The 19,014-nt window shown below is 43.6% G+C and overlaps 1 protein-coding gene across 34 annotated transcripts in view; it reads left to right on the top strand.

The window, feature by feature from the left end:
- LOC104145267 (poly(rC)-binding protein 3) overlaps positions 1–19,014 on the top strand; it is a 514,282-nt gene that overhangs the window by 363,352 nt on the left and 131,916 nt on the right. For 4 of the 34 annotated variants that reach the window (XM_068936217.1, XM_068936245.1, XM_068936243.1 and 1 more), the window contains exon 5: positions 3,687–3,856. The exons of 22 other annotated variants lie outside the window; for them this stretch is intronic. The gene's annotated coding sequence lies outside the window, so the exon portion shown is untranslated. Of the gene's footprint in view, positions 1–3,123; positions 3,390–3,496; positions 3,857–5,284; positions 5,392–19,014 lie in introns of those variants that run through there. 8 more of the 34 variants (XM_068936250.1, XM_068936235.1, XM_068936244.1 and 5 more) reach the window with 6 other exon arrangements.

A 19,014-nucleotide genomic window follows, 5' to 3' on the forward strand; every position in this document is an offset into this window, starting at 1 on the left:
TACTTGAGACAAAGATTATAGACTTTTTTTCCAAATTTCGAATAGCTTTTTTATTCTTTTTCCCTTTTTCAAAAATCTGGTGCATGTTGCTGCTGCATTTGCAGAGCTTGATCCAGAAGAATCGGAGCACATGCTTAAGGAGAAGAATGGCGTGTGGTTCATGAACCCCATAATTAGTTCCCCTTCCTAGCTCTAAGCAGTAATTAAATCTGTCACTTCTGCTCTGCTGATTCATTTATTTAGCTATTTAATTGCTCAGCTGAATACGTCTTTATCTCCGGAACTGCAACATTTTATTCAGACAAAGAAATAGCGTAATCCATTATTATTTTTTTCCAAGAGCAGGGACATGTGAAAGAAAAGAACAGTAATACTAGATGATTTGGTGGTGTTGTCAGTTTTCACTTATCAAACAAAACAGTGTTTAAGGGAAAACTTCAACCAGTGCTTGAGGATAACTTTCCATATATAGGTTTGTTTTCCTCGGGAGCTTATGTCAAATGTTGGGCCCCAATACATCTATTCCAAGTTTCCATTACCATAATGATTTAACTTGCAGGTAAAAAGAGCTATAATTATCTATAACACAGGAAGTCTTACCCTGATCCATTGGCAGAATATTTTATAAATATTAAAAATGTAAATATGTACTAAATTATATAGAAACCAAACGATATCTTTTCTTTATCCTTTTCCTTCTTGGTACATTTCTCATGCAGATGTCTGTCATATCTTTCTTAGATTTATTTTCAACCACAGAGTGTATGATCTGTAAAGCAAACTGCTTTTTGAATGCTTGCAGGCTTACGAAGGAGAGCACTCGTGCCCTTCTGAATCTCTCTGTGACGCATATTTCCATACGTGCAGTTTACCTCCGTTTTTAGCATCCTTTGAAGGATGTAGCCAGAGTCCTCTACCACTTTTACCCATAGTCTGAACAAGTGGATAGAGGGAAGGCAGCTTGCAAAACAAGGAGGACCCGGTCAAGCCAGACTAGCTTGAACACATTCTTTTGGCAAGATGAGAGAATATTGTTTGTTTTTGCTACCTTTTTTTCCCTCTTGTCTTTGAATTCTCCGGGCTGATCTGGGAAGTGAAAGATTAAAAAAAAAAAACACCAAAAATCCGGAGAAGGATTTTTTTTTTTTTTTTCTCCTTTCATTTCTGGTGTCAGCGGCTCAGCCCCGCCAATGTGTTCATCTGCCTGGCTGGCTAGGTTTTGATACCGCGCAGTCTTGCATTTCCCTCCATTAGTGACTTATTTTCCCTGGCTTGTTGCTCAGTTAGAATGTGCAGCTGCTCCTGCAAGTTATCGGTCGTGTTTTTCCCAGGTAAGCTCGCTATTCTGGAACTCTTTCAACGCTTACCTGGAGGGGGTTTTGTTGCTGTCGTGTTTCATTTTTCTCCTTGAGTGAAGGTCCCGCTCGCTTCCTTGCAATGCAGGGCATGGCTGTACTGCCGCTGCGAAGACACCCAAGCTTGGCCTTGCTTCAAGTAAAAGCCGGACCCTACGTATAGCTCAGACAGTGGGACTGGCCAGGATTATTGGGTGTATTGCAATGCTTTGCAAATACAGCTGGGCGGCTTGCGAGATACCGTGGTGCTAGGCTGGACGTCGTGGATGAACCATCCTGTCTCTACCCGAATGGGGTCTCCCCTGCTCGGGTCTCCTCTGCCCACGTGGCCCCTGGGGGAGTTTTATTGCACCGCGGGCTGTCGGCTTTTGCCCAGTGATGCTTAGCCTGCGCAGTTCGTATCGGTGTTACTGTTCTGCGCCTGCGCCCTGTGCGTTACTGAGAACTCTTTGTTAAAATAAAGACTTTCTGTCCCTGTCTGGGAATCCCGCAAGCACTTTTGTTCTTAAAAGCCCATACACATCATTTTCTGACTAGAGTTTTGCAAGAGGTTCACTTAAGTATCCTCTCTTTTAAATGCATCTCTTCAAATGTTCTTCGAAAAATGCGTTCTTTGTTATGTAGGATGTGTTTAATTTTGGGGGATTAATAAATCCATCTCCGGACATCCTTTGAGGATGAGGGTGCTAAGCAAGTCATGTGAATGGGTTCAGTGTGAGAAGGCAGCATTCACTGCAGCAGGACAAACAAGTATGGTCAGGGGAGCGCAAAAAAAAAAGTATTTGTAAGTGAAGACAAGTTTATTGTTGAGCTGGAGGAAACAACACAGGAAATAGGGGATAATTTCAGATGGCTCTTATCTCCGTCCTAAAAGGACACAAGGTTAGTCAATAGGATTAACTGCTTTTACATAGATTATGTATGTGAACAAGAGACGCGAGAGCTGAAGGGACAGATAAATGCATGCGCTGGGCGCCCTCCCTTTGCCATGACTACCTTGGGGAATGTCTGCGGGGGCTCGCGGCTTCCCCTCGGGTGAACCTCGCTGCTGTCATCCCGCCATCGACAGGCTGGAAATGACTATCTCAAAGGCCCTGCTGAGTTTACAAGCCGTCAAACGGCATCGAAACCACTTCCTTTTCCCGCCTTGCCCTCCCCGGGCCGGAGCGAGCAGCGTCCAGCCCGAGCTGGGTGTTTGCAGAGCAGTGCCAAAGCTGCAGGGCTGCGCCCGCCTCATAGGGGCACTCTGCAGGCGCTGCGCTTCTTTCTTCCTTTTTTTTTTTTTTTTGGTGAGGCTTGGGGTTAGTTTTCAGTTGTAACTCACCACGGAGTTAAAAAACCCCAGACTGGACTCGGCCCTCAGTCATACTGCTGGCATACGCTGGTGTGAAACGTGCCGCGGTGGAATCAGGGTAATCAGCCCCCTGTTTTGATGCAAAGGCACCAGCGCGCCTGCCCTGTTCGTGGCGTGGATTCGTGTATGGGTGTGTCGGGAACCTCTTGTTAAATGCTTTGACTTAGCGTGATAGCTGCTTGCATTATTTCTGTGCTGTGCCATCTGCGGGGTGGCCGGCTACCCCCGAGCAGCCGGCTGGTCACTTCGCTGCGTTATATAAGATCCATATAGCTGGCTGCCTATAAATATTAGCGCGCAGCTGTCCCAAAAGGATTCTGAGCGAGCTGTTCGGGACGTGGAAAAGATAATAACTTGGCACAGAGAAACAGAAAACTTTGATAACGTATTGCAAGGTTACGTACTGGGGGAGAGGGCAGGGAAGGCAGGGTTTGCTTTTAATCTCTGTCTCTCTCTCTCTCTCTTTTTTTTCCTCCCCCCCTCCTTTGTACTTCTGGTGTAGTTCGAGTCTTTACAATTTTTATCACATTAGGATGTGACATTCCTGGCCTTGACAGTGCTTTTGTTTGGATATTTATAGCAGCTTCTGGTCATTGTTGAGCCAAGGCGATCGCCCTGCCCTCTGGCCCTTTCTTAAGCAGATTTTGGGCAGAAGCTGCTCTCCTCTGGCACTAATTGAGGTGATTGGTGGCGGGGGGGGGGGGGGGGGGGTAGCGCTCTGCCGGGCCGCTCTGCCGGGGCTCAGCGAGGGGAGGGGGGAAACAAGGGGGGAGAAGGAAGGGCGGGCGAGGGGGGGGACCCCCATAGGCAGCCAAGGCAAGCTTGGGCTGCTGCTAGCGGGGCGCGGGCTGGCGGCGCCCCTGCCGAGCGGCGGCCGGGCGGCAGCAGGGTGCCGCGTGTGCGGGCCGGGCTTCTCCTGCCTCGGGGCTTTTCTTATTTTTTTTTCCTTTATCTTTTTTTTTTTTTTCCTTTTTAAGGCGGGAGCGGAGCGGTGCCGCCTCGGCCGGTGCCCGGGCGGCGGCGGCCCCGAGAGGGCTGCGAGGGCTCACGGCGCTGGGCGCTTCCTTGCGGGGAGCGGCGCGGCTCGGATGTAAGGGCGGTGGTCCCTTTCGGAGCCCCGGGCCCCCCCCTGCCGGCACCCCCCCAGGTAACTTGAACGGGCCGGGGCCGGGGCCGGGGGGGGAGGAGGGAAGCGCGGGCCGCCGGCGCTGGGCAGCTTCCCACGGGCGGGATGAAGCGAGCGGCAATGTTTTATCGTACTTCGGGGGGGGGGGGTCAGCATTTGAAGCGACGTGGTGCTGTTTAGCAGTTAAGGTTTCTGGAGGCTTTTGGGGGAGGGGGGGGGTCTTGTGTTGTTGTTTTTTTTTTTGGTTTGGTTAGTTTTTTTTTTTAACTTGGGGATGTAAGCAGCCTAAGTGCTGCAGGGCAGCAGAAGCGTGGCTGCAGGGCGCGCGTCGCGGGGGGCCGCTCTGCGCTCTGGGTGGTAGCGTTGTGGTGATGCTGGTAGAGGGGGCCTCTGGCCTCGCTCTGTGTGTGTGCCTGCGTGTGTGTTTGCTTGCAGTGTTTTTAAGGATGCGACAGCTTTTGTTCCTGCGCGCCACAAGGTGTACTCAAGTCCATTCGCTACTAGAAGATCGCGTCAAGCGGACCGCGGTTGTGTTTAACGCACAAGTTTTGTTCTTTGTGTTTGTGCTAACCCGACTAGACCTGCTGGAAAAATAAAATCTGGTGAGGTAAATGCGGGTTAACTGGATGCTTCGTAACGGTTCTGGTGGAGATTACAGCGATTTCCAGCTGTGGCTGGATTTTGCTGCCTGTGCGCATCTGCCTTGACATAGTAAAATAAATGTTAACTTTGTTGTTAGAAGTAGGCACTGCATCCGGGCTAGCTGGAGGCCTTGTTTGTTTCTTTTCTGAAAGGTTTTAGAAGTGGCACAATAGTAATCAAGGGAGTTGAGCAGCTGGTAACCCATTTGTCCCCGGCTTATCTCTGCAAAGAGGCCTGGTGCAAAGTTCATGAACTAGCACTGTGGATTATTCCAAGTGGAATCCGGGAATCGGGCATGTCGAAGGCGGGCAAGAGCTTATTAAAAGGTTTATGAGTACATATGCCACCTCTTTTCGGTTTATTTTTATATTAGAAAAAAGTCATCGATCTAGTATTGTCTTCATTGTATTTCCCCCCCACGGCACCAATGGAAAATTTGATTGTTGCTGTAGTGATTGCTCCGCAACTCCTTAATCCGTAATCGGGTGCACAAAAATATTTTTATTTGCTTCCTAATTTGAAATAGCTGGTTTCCTACAAAGGATTTTGCCGCCCCCCTCACCTCACTTGTCTGTGTCCATGCTGCAAGCATAAGTTCTCAAGAATATAACTTTTTTTCTTTTTTTTCTCTTTTTTTTTTTTTTAACTAGTACCATTCCTTATCACTCCTGGTGTCCAATATATCCCGTTCTGAACCTTTCTCATAATTCTGAAGTGAGTTGCCATCACCTCCTTCAAGGAGTGTGTTTGAACACATCTGTAGAGGACGTGGTATGATAACGCATAGAAACAAGAATGTATTTATTTTATTCTTACGTGGTGCACTAGAGTTTTCTCGTTAGATTGGAGAAGCCAGAACGTGATAAACGCTCCATTAGCGGCATCGGGAAGAAGCAGATTAACGCGAGCGCACGGTGAGTAAGGAAGCACTGTTATTTGAAAGCCTTCTTGAGAGAGATGTCTCACTAGTACTCTGGATGTGTCACCTGTGCGGCATGTCTTTAATGTTAGATGAGGCTTACCTTCGGGGAGCTTAGAAATATGATCTTTATTCAGAATAAGTGGGCTTCTACCAGCTGCCGAGGTTCCTCGCTTCCCTTCCAGCCGTCGCAGAGCTTGACCAGCCCGTACAGAAATAGGTGTCTGAGCACGTGGCCCATCTTGTCCGAGTTAGGGTTAGGGCGCTAGTTAGTAAGGCTTAGGGTTTGGCCTTAGTGCTGTAGGGCATTGGGGGCTGATGTTAGTGTAAAGGGAAATGTGTTATTAAAAACACGTTAAAAACTCCCCCACCTGTGCGGGCTGAGGAGGGGAACGCGCCCGTCCACCTGCTCCGAGGGGCCGGCACCCAGTGCGGTGGGCAGGAGCAACCCCCAAAGGGCCCTGCGACAGGGGGTCGTCGTCGTCGTCGTCGTCTTGCGGCCGAAAGCTGGCGGGGGCCGTGGCTGCGGGCAAGGGTGGTGGAAGAGGCAGGGGTGCGGTGGGAGGGCTCGCAGCCGGGCGGCAGGGGGGCACCGGATAATCTCCAGCCATTTCTGCTGCGTCTCTAAAAGACAGACACCTCACTAGCCGAAAATCCCGGCCAAGGGCTAACAAAGAGCGTAAACGTTTTTAGCACTACAGATTCCTTTCGAGCAGCGTTCTCATGTTTTGCTTTAGAGTCTACCCATGTCCTGGCCGGACAGTGGGGAATGCCCAGAAGTTTATTTGCATGGAGTTTACAAGCTAGTTTTTCTTTAAAAGAGCCCTTGTAACACTTTTAATAACAAACGCATTTTATTGCATTCATTTGCTAAGCAACAGACTCACTTTGTTGCCCCTGAAGCACAAAAGCCAAGGAGGTTTCGACACAAGAAGCAGAGCTTATGTAAAGTTCACAGGCAGTAGCAGAGAGAGCGAACGATGAATTCTCCTGGTTTTGTTCCTTACATTAAAATATAAGTTGATATTTTTCTCTGCTGGCTGCCGTCAGCGATGGAAGTATCAACAGGAGAAAAATGGGTCGCTTGGGTTTTAGCATTAAGCAGCAAATCCAGGGCCAATAGGATTTAGCTGAGATGTTAAGGTTTATTCAGTGCATTTAGTTAATGAAGTTTAAAAAAAAAAAAAGTTGGTGTCGGGGACGGGGAGGGGACAGAATAGCTTCCTGCCAGCTGTGTGCATCCTGCAGGAACTCCTCCTGGTTGATAGATGTGCCACCAGACAAAAAAGAGCTGAGCAAAGGGGATTTGAATTAAAAAAAAAAAAAAACCAGCTCAGTGCCAGCTCTTTTAGATTAAAATCCAGCAGAAAAACTTAGTAATGGACATCTCTCTAGTCTTAAGGGCATCTATGCTTGTTTTTATGAAATTCAGTTTCCGCTGGTTGGTGGGGAGAGAAAGGGGAGATGCTATTATGTCCAAGGACCTATACACAGTGGTCATAAAGCCAAGAAACCATTCAGAAAGTGCAGTCATATGTGAAGCTCTGTCACTAATTAATATTCATCAATCAGGCACGGAAATCATGTTCAGGTCAGCTAATTCCCATTAGAAGAGTATGCCAAGTTTCCCAGCAAACAGTCCTATAATCTCTGAACACGAGTGGCCCTTTGCTGTGCTAAGCTGTATCCTGAAGCCGTTGCGTCCTCTGCCAGGCTTTCACCTTACGTGCACGCGTGCTATTAAGCAGCTTCATTTGCGTTCAGAATCCTGACAGCTTCCAGAGGAGAGAGAAATTTAAAAAAATAGTATAGAAAATAAGTTTCTCTTAAGATAAACCATTATTATTTGTACTTAAAAGCAAAACAGCACAGATGATGATTTTTTTTTTTCCCCCAAAAGGATTAATGAATGCATTTTTTTAATGTACTCCTCTGCAGGCCAAACTCCCACTCAGAGCAGACCTCGTTTTTCCCAAGGCCATATAATGGTCCCTTAGAGTCTGATGAACTTTCTTAGTTCAGCCACCCCCTCAAATGTCTGCCCTTGACATCGTAGCTAAAACCTAGGAGCTCTTCTTGAGTAATGGTTACAACACTGAGATTCAGTGCAGTGACCTCAACAGACTTCTTTTCTTCTGAGTAAGACATGGGCATTGATGGCAAGATTTGACTATAACAATATAGTGTAAACGGGCAGCAAATGATAAAATGAGTAAAAAAGATTCCAAATATCTGTTGTTCTCAGCATGATTTAGTTGCCCAGATAGCCAAAGGCTTGATGTGAGCATGCAAGAAGGGTCCTGCAAAATTTCTACAAAATGCTTTGGAGAAAAACTTGGATGTGTGATTGGCCTTTTTTTTTTTTTTTTTTTGTCTCCCAAACAGTTTATGACAATCGAAGGATTGCAAATTATCAAAAAAAAAATGCAATGAAATGTTCAGAAAAGCGCTTTTCATTTGCACTCCTCTGCATTGTGCTCTATTTCTGTCAAAGTTTCACAGCACTGAAAATATTTAGGCTGCACTTACAGACTAGATTAGAGACATGTCTTTTAGAAGAAACAAAGAACAATTTCACACACAGGAAATAAAAAGAAACTTGACTGTGATGCATTTAATAAAAAAAAAGGCAGCAGGGCTTTAGGGAGGTTCAGATAAGTTGTAGAAAACTGGGGTGACTGTGCCAGAACCGCGTTCCCAGGTGCACAGTGAAAGTCTGGGCGGCTGCACATAGAGCAATTGGGCTGTAGAAAAAACGAGTTCTGTCATCTTTTACGTACAAATAGGCATTCACGTGTTGGAAGGCAAATAAGGTCAAGATATTAGCACTAATCTGAGGATTTCACAAAATCAAGCCTGGACAGTCTGGTTGTCCGCTGGTAGCAGGGGAAGCAGCCCAGATGCAGAGCACTCTAGAGGAAAGCAGTAGGAGGTAAGTTCCCCCCGCTAAAACGAGTGCTTTGGGGTATAGCTACGTGGTAGTGAAGGGCTTGCTGCAATTTTCACACCATCTAGTCCTGAAAAAAAAAAAAAAACCCAAACCCTGTATTTCTGATAGTCTGTCATCTTTACCCCCATTGGCTGGTATTTTTCTTATCAGTGGACGGTAAAGCACGTATCCAGTATTTGAACCCAATTTAAATGGATAAAAAGATAGAATATGAACTTTGAAGAGCATAAAATGACTTTTCTGTGATTTCATTCAATTAAGAAGACTGTGTGCATACCTCTAGGATCTCATTAGCATGATTGTGGCCGTGTGCCAACATCTAGCCATAAGAGCTAATGGAAATTTTACCCACTGTTTTGTAACATTAAACATTCTATAGAACAACAGTGGAGATTTTAAATACAAAAAAAGCTGTAAAAGCGTTGGAAGCTGGCACAACCATTGTAAATGCTGTAGCACCACTTGATAATTACTACATAGGACAGGATTAAATACTGAAAGCCCCTGAGCTGTCCGGAACTGGTGGAATTTTGCTAATCAAATTGATAAGACAATGTTTACTTTTTTAATTAAAGCATGTTATATCTAGGAGAATAAATTAAAATAAAATGGTGTCGGAAATATGTGTATGACTCCTGCCTACAGAGGAAAACATACCCGGTGCTTTGATCTACAGATTTTTTTTGGTCTGTGAGCTCAGGGTTTTCACACAGAGCTACGAATCAGGTTTTGATTCGGAATCCCTTTCAGTTCAGAGTTGTTTAAATCAGTGCGTTCCAGTCTAGCAGTGGCATCATGAGTTGTACCATTAAATTTCTCAGGGAAGAGTGAGGGCCCCAGGCAGCACACCAACAGAGAGACACTTGATTTCCCCCTCCCTCCTTCCCCCATCAGTATTCATACAGCACAGATACAGATCCCCGGCAGGTAATGGGAACGTTGTCACTGATAATTAAGTATTACGGGTATCCCATGATGTTTACTGTGGATAGGGTTGGGGTGGAGGAAGCTAAATCACCAGCACCCTTAAACTTTTCTTGTAATGAAGTCTAATGTCCCTTCAGTGTTTGTAATGTCAGAAAACTAAGATACTCAAAATCTAACCCTATGTTTTAAAATCCTGCTGAAATACTGGAAGCTTTTGTGGTTTTGCACATGAATGATATGTCTGTGATGAAAGAGCCTCCAATGAGATCACAAGGAAATACAGTATTACAAGGTTGTGCCCCCATAGCTAACTACAGCACCTCTCTGAACACCTGCCAACGTTGGCAGTTGCATCTGTATCTGGGATTTCTTGTGCGACTGTCACCTACTGGATGTGACTCCCCCTCCCCATGCTTCTAACTAGCAGCTTTACTATCCTGGCAAAAATTAGTAGCGTAGAACTAGTTTTGGTTCTTTGCCTACTTTTTGGTTGTGTTGTGGATTTTTTTTCTCTCTGGTGTAATGTAAATGACTTGTTAGAAGTGAATCGCATGTGCTCACCACTCCCCTGACGTGTTAGCCATGCCCGACATAGTACTTCCCTATTGCTCCCCATACACTGTTTTAACTGAATTATTCTTAATTGCAAAAAAAAAAAAACTTTAGAAAAAATAATAATCTCTCAGCACTTTTCACTTTTATTGTATTTTGCTGCCTTCGTTCACACTGGGCTGAATCTCAAGGGTTTTGGTCAATTGAGTGCTGAAATGAGGCTGAAATTCATGCTCTCTTGCACGTTGAGGGTGCCAGTCTAAAAACAATGACCATGCTTTTAAATGTCACGGTAAGTTTTAGCGAGAAATTGTACCTGCTAGTGATCAGTTGCATTTTAAGCTTTGTTCATTCAATGCTTTAGCCAGTGTCAGAAGTCCTCCTGGTTTGTTGGATGACCCATTTTGCACGTCGCCCTCTTGTTTAGTTTCAAGAGCCATAATTGCCTACATATCTGTGGGAGTTTGAGTGCAAAATCATCTGTTGGCATATCCTGTCATGACTTAAAATATGTGATACCATAGCATTCAGTCTCTCATTGGTAGCTAATCAATGTTTTTGGGTAATTTGGCCCATATACTAAAAGCGTGCATTAAGAAGCCACTGAGCTTCAGCTGTGGTATAGCAGCTTCAAGTGTACGTGGTCCTGGTCCTGGCTGCTGTACCATGGAGTAGGATGCATTAGCTTAAGCACTAAAAATTTAATAATTTTCTTCTCTGATTAGGAAGATTGTCATGACTGAGTGTGATTGAAGCTCACCTATCTTTCTTCATGTTGCCCTAGCCTAGGATCACGTCAGTGACCAGTTACTGAGCATCAGCTGATGAGTGATGACTCCTAGCTAATGGGTGATAGGGTCTCTGGCAGTTGTGTGAACATACGGTAATGCATTTGGAAATATTTGCTTCTCAGAAGCGCTCCTCTTGGTCTCTTGTTTTTTAGCTGCTCAATGCAGACATTACATAAGGTAGAGCTGAGGCTATTTAGGCAACCTACCCGTATAGTCCTATATTTTCCTATACTAGTGCTCCTCTGACAAAGATAGCATTAACTTTCTGGTTCAATAAACTTCATAGAGGGTTTTGTCTGTTTACTTGATTATTTGGGGACCTATATGCATGCTGCCTATGTTGGATTACATATCTGCCAGTTAATTTTTCCTCAGGCTTTCTCGGATCTGAGATTCTTGTCACGCAGTTTGGGATCCTTGGGTGTCCTTTTAGGGTCATCGACTCCCTGGGAGCTAGTCACTGTAATCCGGTTTATTATTTAAAAGCAAATCCCACAGCACTAGCACCTTTCCCTGCCTGCTGTACCTCCTGTTAAGAAGCAGCCCTTATCTTACACCGTGTAGGTGTGTGGAGGAACTGTAGAGTTGGCAATAAAGTGCACACTTGGTTTTAGTTAGCAAGTGTGCAGAAACTGTCCTTTCTACTGTGCTTTTATTACACTGAATTGTGCACAGATGGATGGGCTTTTAGTTGGCTCAGAAGTAAAGGGCTCACCCATATGCAGCTAAGCCTTTCTAAAGCAACTTGAATTCCCTTAGGAGCAATGCATTAAAGTGCCTGTGAAAATGGAATTTTCTTTTACCTTGAGACCTTTCTGCTTTCTCATCATGAGGAGAATACAGGAAGGACCCTGTCCCCAGAGAATACTGTTAGTCAATAAAGTTAAAAGCAGCAGATCGTATATGTATAGGGAGATAAATAATAAAGAAAGCCAGAACTAGGGCTGCCTGCGGCTACTAATAAAATGTCACCTTCATTTTAGCTCTGTATGCCTCCGAGATCATACTTAAAAATGCGCCCGACTCTGATGCTCTCAATGACAATATAGATGAATTGCCAGATAAATTTATTTCTAAATAATATCCTTAGAAGATACTAGAAAAGCATAAAAAAGATTTCAGATGCAGCTAAAACGCATTTCATTTCTAGTCTCTATGCTGCTAATTCAGATATTTCCGATACATATATTTTTATATTTGGGGATTATCTTATGTGAAGCTTAGGAGATTTTACAAAATCCTTTTTTGGGGCTGTGTTGATTTTGAAGACATACTAATTCCTACTTGTCTGAAGTGCTTAACTTGGAACTTTGCTTCACTGTAATTTAAGCTATGGCTGTCACCTTTCTAAAGAAAATTATTTGTGTTTATACTGCATTAACTTTCTTGCATGCTTTTGTTTTATTTGATATATATGCCTATCTTTAATAAATTTGTGCACATATTTGTCTAAATTTAAAAGGAAGTGAATTTGCTTTTGTTTGAGATTACACTTTTATCTCTACTTTCTGGGAGATTTCTGACAAGTCTGTTGCTGGAAATATTCACAGAAAAACAGCTCAGTTGCTGTGGTCAGAAGAAGTTTGGGGCTGGTATTTGTATTTTCTGGTTAGTAATTACAATTTTGGGGGGAGGGGTTGTCCATAGGAAAAAACCTGCCTTCTCTCTCTATATATATCTGTTCTATGAGCTTAATAAGAAAAATGATCAGTTTAAATCTGCAAATATATCTAACTGCAGATGAGTTTGGCCCAGTGTATTTTTTTCTGCAAACCTTATTTCAAGAGATTATTAGTCAAAATTTGAAAACTACACAAACCTCTTTTGTGGAAAGCTGATAATCTGTCTAATGATCCTCAGTACTCTGGAGAAAGCTGGAGAAAGTGGTGTGCACTTGCATACTTTTCATTGAAACCATTTATTAGGGTATATGTCAAATGGGTAGGCTGTAGTAATAAAACCAAAATGTTCTTGTAGCTCATGTTGTGAGAGTAGCTTTCCTGTCGGCAGCATTGAGTAGTCATTGCCTGTAACAGTCCCTTTGCTTTCACAGTTCTCATTCATTAAAAAGCATTTATTTAACTGTATTTATTCAGATAAGTCTCTTTAACTTGTGATCTTTAATGAACAAAGTATTAATTTATTCAATAGTCATTTTAACCTATTACTATCATTCAATTAATATTTAGTCAAATTCAATTTTGTGTAAGCGCTGTACACCTAATCTACCATGTCTTTCTGCAGTCTGTATATGCACAGAGTCACTTTGTGCCAAAAATATCGTTAAAGGGGACTATAAGCCATAAATAGGATCTTCTGTTGCTCTTTTTGGCAGTCTGAAATGCTATTGCTCTGCATTCTTAGCTGACAATGATCTTAGATTTGTAAATGTAGGTGTATTTTAGTATAGTTTACCTAATTAGTTTTTGCAAACTTAGCAGTTTAGGTATTACCTGCTTTTAGGTATTCCATTCACCTGCTGCTTGACTTCTTTAGGATGGACTAAGATCATCTTGAATTTTAACACAGGTGTGAAAGATCAGATGTGATAAATGGCTGGGTTACAGATAGCCCTGCCTTATCATACAAATCCCAGGAAGGGAATCATCAGGAGGAGATATCCTGAGGGAGTCCCTTACAGACTTTTTTTGGTTGTTCTGTTAGAGCAACGGGACCAGAACAGGTTTCCTGGCTAATCCCTGAGGGGTTTGGGAGCTTTGTGCTTCTCCATCCCAGGAACATCCATCTTTGTGACAGCACAAAGATGTTACCAGCCTCTTCTGTTGACTTGTGCTGTGAGGTAGCATCTCATTGTGGAAGTGATTTGTAATACTGCTCCAGCTTGTATCTGAATAAAGCACCGTGGAAACCGTGTTTGCACAGGCTCTGTCTTCTCCCCCGTGCATTTCTCCTGACCTTCCCTCTCCTCTCCAGAAGGTCCTCTGAATCCTGAATCTGGACAGCGCCTTCTGGACAGTTTTGCAAAGCTGCCTGTCTCACTTGAGGGAAAGGTGGGAAGGGAGAGTAGGAGTGGTATGTCCATGGGATTAGGAAAGGAGAGTGAGAATCCTTGTATTTCTTTGGGGTGTGACACCTGCAGAAAGCACTTTCTTTGGTATGTGGATTTTTTTTCCACATCCCTAAAGCAGATGTCATTTTCATGACACGGGAAAGGTCCAGGGGTTGCTACAGGAACACTGCACCATACTGACTGTTGTATTGTGTGTACCACCACCTCATTCCAGCAGGAAAAGCGACTTTCCAAAACCTGTGCATATCCATTTCAACCACTCAGAACATCCAACAGCCTAATACTTAAAAGATCATGTTCTAGGGTGGCGTTTTTTTTCCCATTCAGCACTGTCTCAGCCCCAGCCCTTCTGATGCCAGCTGGAGGAAGGATCAATGCCGCAAGATAGTTCTGCGGTGGCACATGAGCAGAGCGTCCTGGATAGCGTCCAGTACATCTGAAACCTCTGTGCAGAGTTGCGCACGTCGACATGTCAGCGTTAGCAAGGGACACTTCATGGGATGGAACAAGTAGGCTTTGGTTGGTTGTCGTGCAGTTCTTCCTTAGAAACAGTGATGCATTATCTAGTGTACTGTAGTAGTACTGTAGTCACAACTGTGTGATATAAGAATCGATAAAAGAAAAAAACACCCTCTGATGCACAAAGGGGCAGAAGAAACTGTACAAGACGCACACTGGTCACTCTGTAGCTCTATTCACACTTTTAACTGCTGCAGCCTTTTTCTTCTGAGCTAGTAATGATTGTGCCGCTTGGGTGTGTTTGTAGAGAAATACCATCCTACAAAAGCTTTGTCGGCAAAGGGACAGCAGTGGCTTGCCCTCCTCGAGCCTGTGGCATTTCCGTTGCAGAAGTGTCTGAAATGACCGTGTGAGCAGTGCAAAGGGGTGAATTCTTCTCTCAGTGCTCGTGTGAAGTTTAATGACAATTGGCAATCAAATAAAAAAAACTTCCCAAGATGTGAACAGGAATGCTGTTAAGCAGAAAATGTCCCTGCTTGCTTCTTCCTAAAGCCACTGTAAGTCAGTAGGATTACTAGAAACAAACTTAACAGTATTACAAGTGTGTGATCCAAGATAAAATGCTGCTATTCCAAGAATGTAGTGGGCAGAGCTACTAATTTTATTTAGTGGGCATAAGCATTCATCTGGTTATGAATATAGTGCGTCTGATGCAAGGGAGGAGTATTCCCCAATGCTAGCTTAACAAGGCTCCCTTGGCTCACTCTCTAGTCAGTGGAGAAAGAAGCTTCTCCAAGCAGAGCAGTTCTGAGTTTGTGTGCCAGCTGCATGTCCCAGGAGCCAGTTGTTCTCTCCCGACTAATGGGAAGCCTTGGTAGGCCTAAATGAACCCCTGAGACAAAGTCCACTTGGATGCATCACTATTTGGTCATCTGCAGTGCAATCTAGGGCGTGACCACAATGCCCCTGCAGACCTTTCTAAAGTAGCTTTAAGTGGGCTTCCTTGTGTAGTGACAATAATGTAGCCGCAGGAACACAAAACCGAGGAAAAGCCTGAGCTTTTACCAGAGTCCAGACATGGTTCTGCAGCTTGTGCTCGCCCCTGTGTGGTTGTGGCTACAGTGCTAGCACAATGCCCAATAGCTAACCTCAAGTTAGCTGAGGTCCATGCTGCCATACAGCAGCATGAGAGGTACAGCAGCAGCCTTCGAGAGCTCATAGCAAGCTTCAGACCAACTTCTTGTCCTCTTTTGTAGACTTCTGCTGCTCTATTGAATGTATTTGCAAACTGAAACTTGACCTTTTTTCAGTCTTTGAGGTAATTCTCTATTTACTCATTCCACTTGATTTGCTACAAACGAATACTGCTTATGTTGACATTAGTTGAAATTGTGCAAGTTGGATTAATTGAGAGCAAGTCTTCTATTGCTGTCTAAGAGACATCCTTAGCACTCGCTGTATGTCCATCTTTAACTCTTTTGTTGGCGTTTTTGTCGTATTAGTGCAGTTTGTCCTGTCTGTCATTAGGTATTGACATCCCATGTCCCGTAAGTTACAAGGGGAAATGGAAATGCTTGTTGTGGACAGCACATGTTCCAACATTAAAATCACACTCAGCTTTGGCATCTCTTTGAATTCATCTCTGATTTTGGGTGCCCAGATAGCAAAACAAAACCTGGTCTATTTTAGCCATAGGGTAGGACTGTGTCTTGCTAGACAGAAGAGTTGCCTGTGCTGTTCGGACCTGCCGTCTGCTTGGAATAGCTCCACCGTGTCTAAAATGAAGTCCCATGCATACACTGTTATGGGGTGCTACTTTTTGCAGATATTTAACCTATATTCTTCTGTCCAGTTTTTCCTTCCTTAGCTAAAGGAAATTGCTTCTCATCTTATCCTCTACCAAGGCTCTAAATAATTCTCTTCTTTCATCTATATTGTTACCTGTAAGGTATTTATTGACTGTGATCATACTCTGTTCAATCCTCTTTTCTGGATTATAGAAGTTTGGCTTCCTTAGTCTGTCTTCATATTCAGTGTCTTATCCCCCAACTCTTGTATCGTGTAAGTTAGCCTTCTTTGTGTGTATCTAGTTATTTTATATCTTTTTTTTTTCAATCTGTTGGGATCAGAGCTGCCTGTGATATTCCATTTGTGGCCATATTATGGCTGTGTACTGCAGAATTATTACCTCCTTGGATTTATACAAGATACGTACACATATAAGTCCCGGAATTGCTTCTCCTTTAAACAAATCAAACTTGCAAGATCATCTCCAATCTAACATCGACACTACTTCTAAATAGCATCATACCTGATGCTTTTAGATAACTGTACTTTTTGTCAGTGCTTTTCATATCCCAGCCTAAATCAGAAAAAAAATAACTTTATTACAAGCAAATATCACCTTGTTTTTTGCGGCACCACACTTCAACTGTTTGTGGATTGCTATCTCACTTGGCTTTCTAGTCAAAGGCAAATCAAATTGGAAGATGCAAGATTTTTTTCTCCAAACTACATAAACTTAACTTTGAAAAAAGTCACTCAGTTTTACTTGATATGGTTTTGGGTTATGGTTCATTTTCATGCATATTTGTGGTTTCAGATCTCAAGAGAGAGCCAAAATAATAGTTCTGAAATAGAGAGAAGTCAATTGCATGTTAGACCAGCTGCTGAAAATAGCAGAAATCTTGCAAAGTCAAGCTTGGTTTTCATGTTTAGGAGGCCTACACAATTTTATGTTTTGTTTTGTTTTCCCTCTGAACTACATCAAAACTGAGTTGTGTGATTTATCTACCTTGAATTCAAGAATTCTTCAGTCCCAGTGTGTTCGAACCATGAATTTCGATATAGATCAGATTGCATAGAAATACCATGGCAGCTGTAGTAACTTGTATAATCAAAAGTCTTAATTTTTTAACTCTTTATATTTGTCTTGTAATGGGTATTTTCCCAGCCGGTAGTCTTTTCTGCCAAACTTACCCTGCGTATCTAACTCTTTCTCTGCTGCTGTTACTCCTCCCTTGAGTAACATTTAGTACTATTTGCTTCCACTAGAGTTGCTTATTTGTGAGAAATAGTTCACGCTACTAACATCTTGTATCGTTCTTGCCTGAATGGATGCTGGAATTTCAGAATTGGTAGAAAAGCTGTTTGTTCTTTGACTATCAAATTCTTCTACCTATCCAAATGTAAATGCTCTGTTAAAGAAAGACTTGTGCCGCTTGTCTTCTGGTGGGTTGCTTCTTGCTCTTCCCGTCTGGGTTTACCCTTGGCATCGGCAGGTCCATTTCTTATTTGCATCCGTGCAAGCCTGTGCCAGAGGTGAATTTGTTTCATTAGCCTCAGTTGAAAAGATTTTCACGTATTGCTATAATGCAATTCGAAACATTTTGATGCAGTGTTTGCAGACGATACTTTATCATAGTTCAGCTGAAAGGTGAATAAGGCAAGCTGTCTTTGAAATGTGCCTGCTTCCTCCTGTGAGGCAGGTCCCTGCCAGTTAAGAGCAAATCCATTTTGACTGTTTGGTTAGGCTGGTTATTAAAAACAGAAAAACAAAAAAAAACCCTTCCCCAAAACAATTTTAATTGTGTTAAATGCTTTACAATTAGTGCCAAAATGAATGTCATTAAGTAGTCTAATGAACCAAGTTTGTTCCTTTTGAAGTTAGCAGTCACTGAAACGTGGGTGAGCAGGGCTGGTTCCAGACACTTGAAACGCGGTCTCGCTGTCCCAAGGGAAGCCCAAAGAAATGGGACTCACTGCAGGAATTGAACTGGAATTGGAAAATAACGGGGTTTAGGCAGAAATTTTAAGCCATTCAAATCCATTTCTCTAACCCGACCGCTCGGAACTTGTCTCATACCTCATTGCCACCGAACCTGCAGAGACATTTGATTACCGTTTCCCCAGCAAATAACTAGTTTCTTCCCAATGTCGGTCTCAGGCTATTAGACTCATCTCGCCCCATCGTGCTGGGAGCAGAGGGGTTCAGCATGGCTTTGCCAGCTTTGCCTCCCCCAGCTTCAGAGCAGGTTCCATGAATGCCTTTGATGTTACTGTTAACTGAGGGGGGTTATTCTGTGAGTGCTTGAGTTTGTTTGTTTTTCAATTTTTTTTTATTTTTTACTGGGCATAATTTTAAGATCGGTAACTTTTTCAGGGAGTTGGTATTGTAGTGCATTAATAGCAAAATGAAGACATGCAGTGGAAGGCACACGTATACAAATAGCAGGTCTTGAGATTAAAAGAAACCGTTGGGCAGTGGAAGGCAGCTGAACAATCTGAATTGTTTTGTTTCCGAAACAAATGATGCTGCCATGTTACTCCAGTCCCCTACGAGAGCCCAGGAGTGCCCTTACGGTCCTGCAGAACTATCTGGCATCTGGTACTGAAGCCAGAGAATGGGCTGGAAGCGTCAGTGGGCTCTGCACCATAAGTATGCGTCTCTGCTGTATTTATAGGCTCTTACACCACTGTTGATAGGCAAGACAGAGGCAGGGAGCATGGAGTCATACTGCTTTTGGTCACACTGTCAGCAACAGGGAATAGCTGCTTTTTTTTTTTTTTTAACTTCTTATCTGGGCTGCCCAGGGTGATTGGAGCCTGACTGCAGATGTTTGGCCTGCACGGACTGGCTGCTTTCTGAGTGTCTTTGTACCTCCTGGGATAAGCAGAAAGGGCTGAGATTCATCTCACCGAAGCTGGAAATGCAACTGCAGCTACTAGAGAGCCAGGCCTCTACTGTATGTCGGGAAGGGCTTTACAAATGAACTGGCTTTTCAAGGCATGGCTCAGAAATGTGCACTGAACTTGCTTGAATTGTAATGAACAGAGGACTATGCTGCCATTCAGGGCAGAGGGACCTCGACAGGCTAGAGAAATGAGCAGAGCGGAACCTCATGAGGT

This window comes from Struthio camelus, chromosome 2 (assembly GCF_040807025.1).
Source record: "Struthio camelus isolate bStrCam1 chromosome 2, bStrCam1.hap1, whole genome shotgun sequence".
NCBI lineage: Eukaryota > Metazoa > Chordata > Aves > Struthioniformes > Struthionidae > Struthio > Struthio camelus.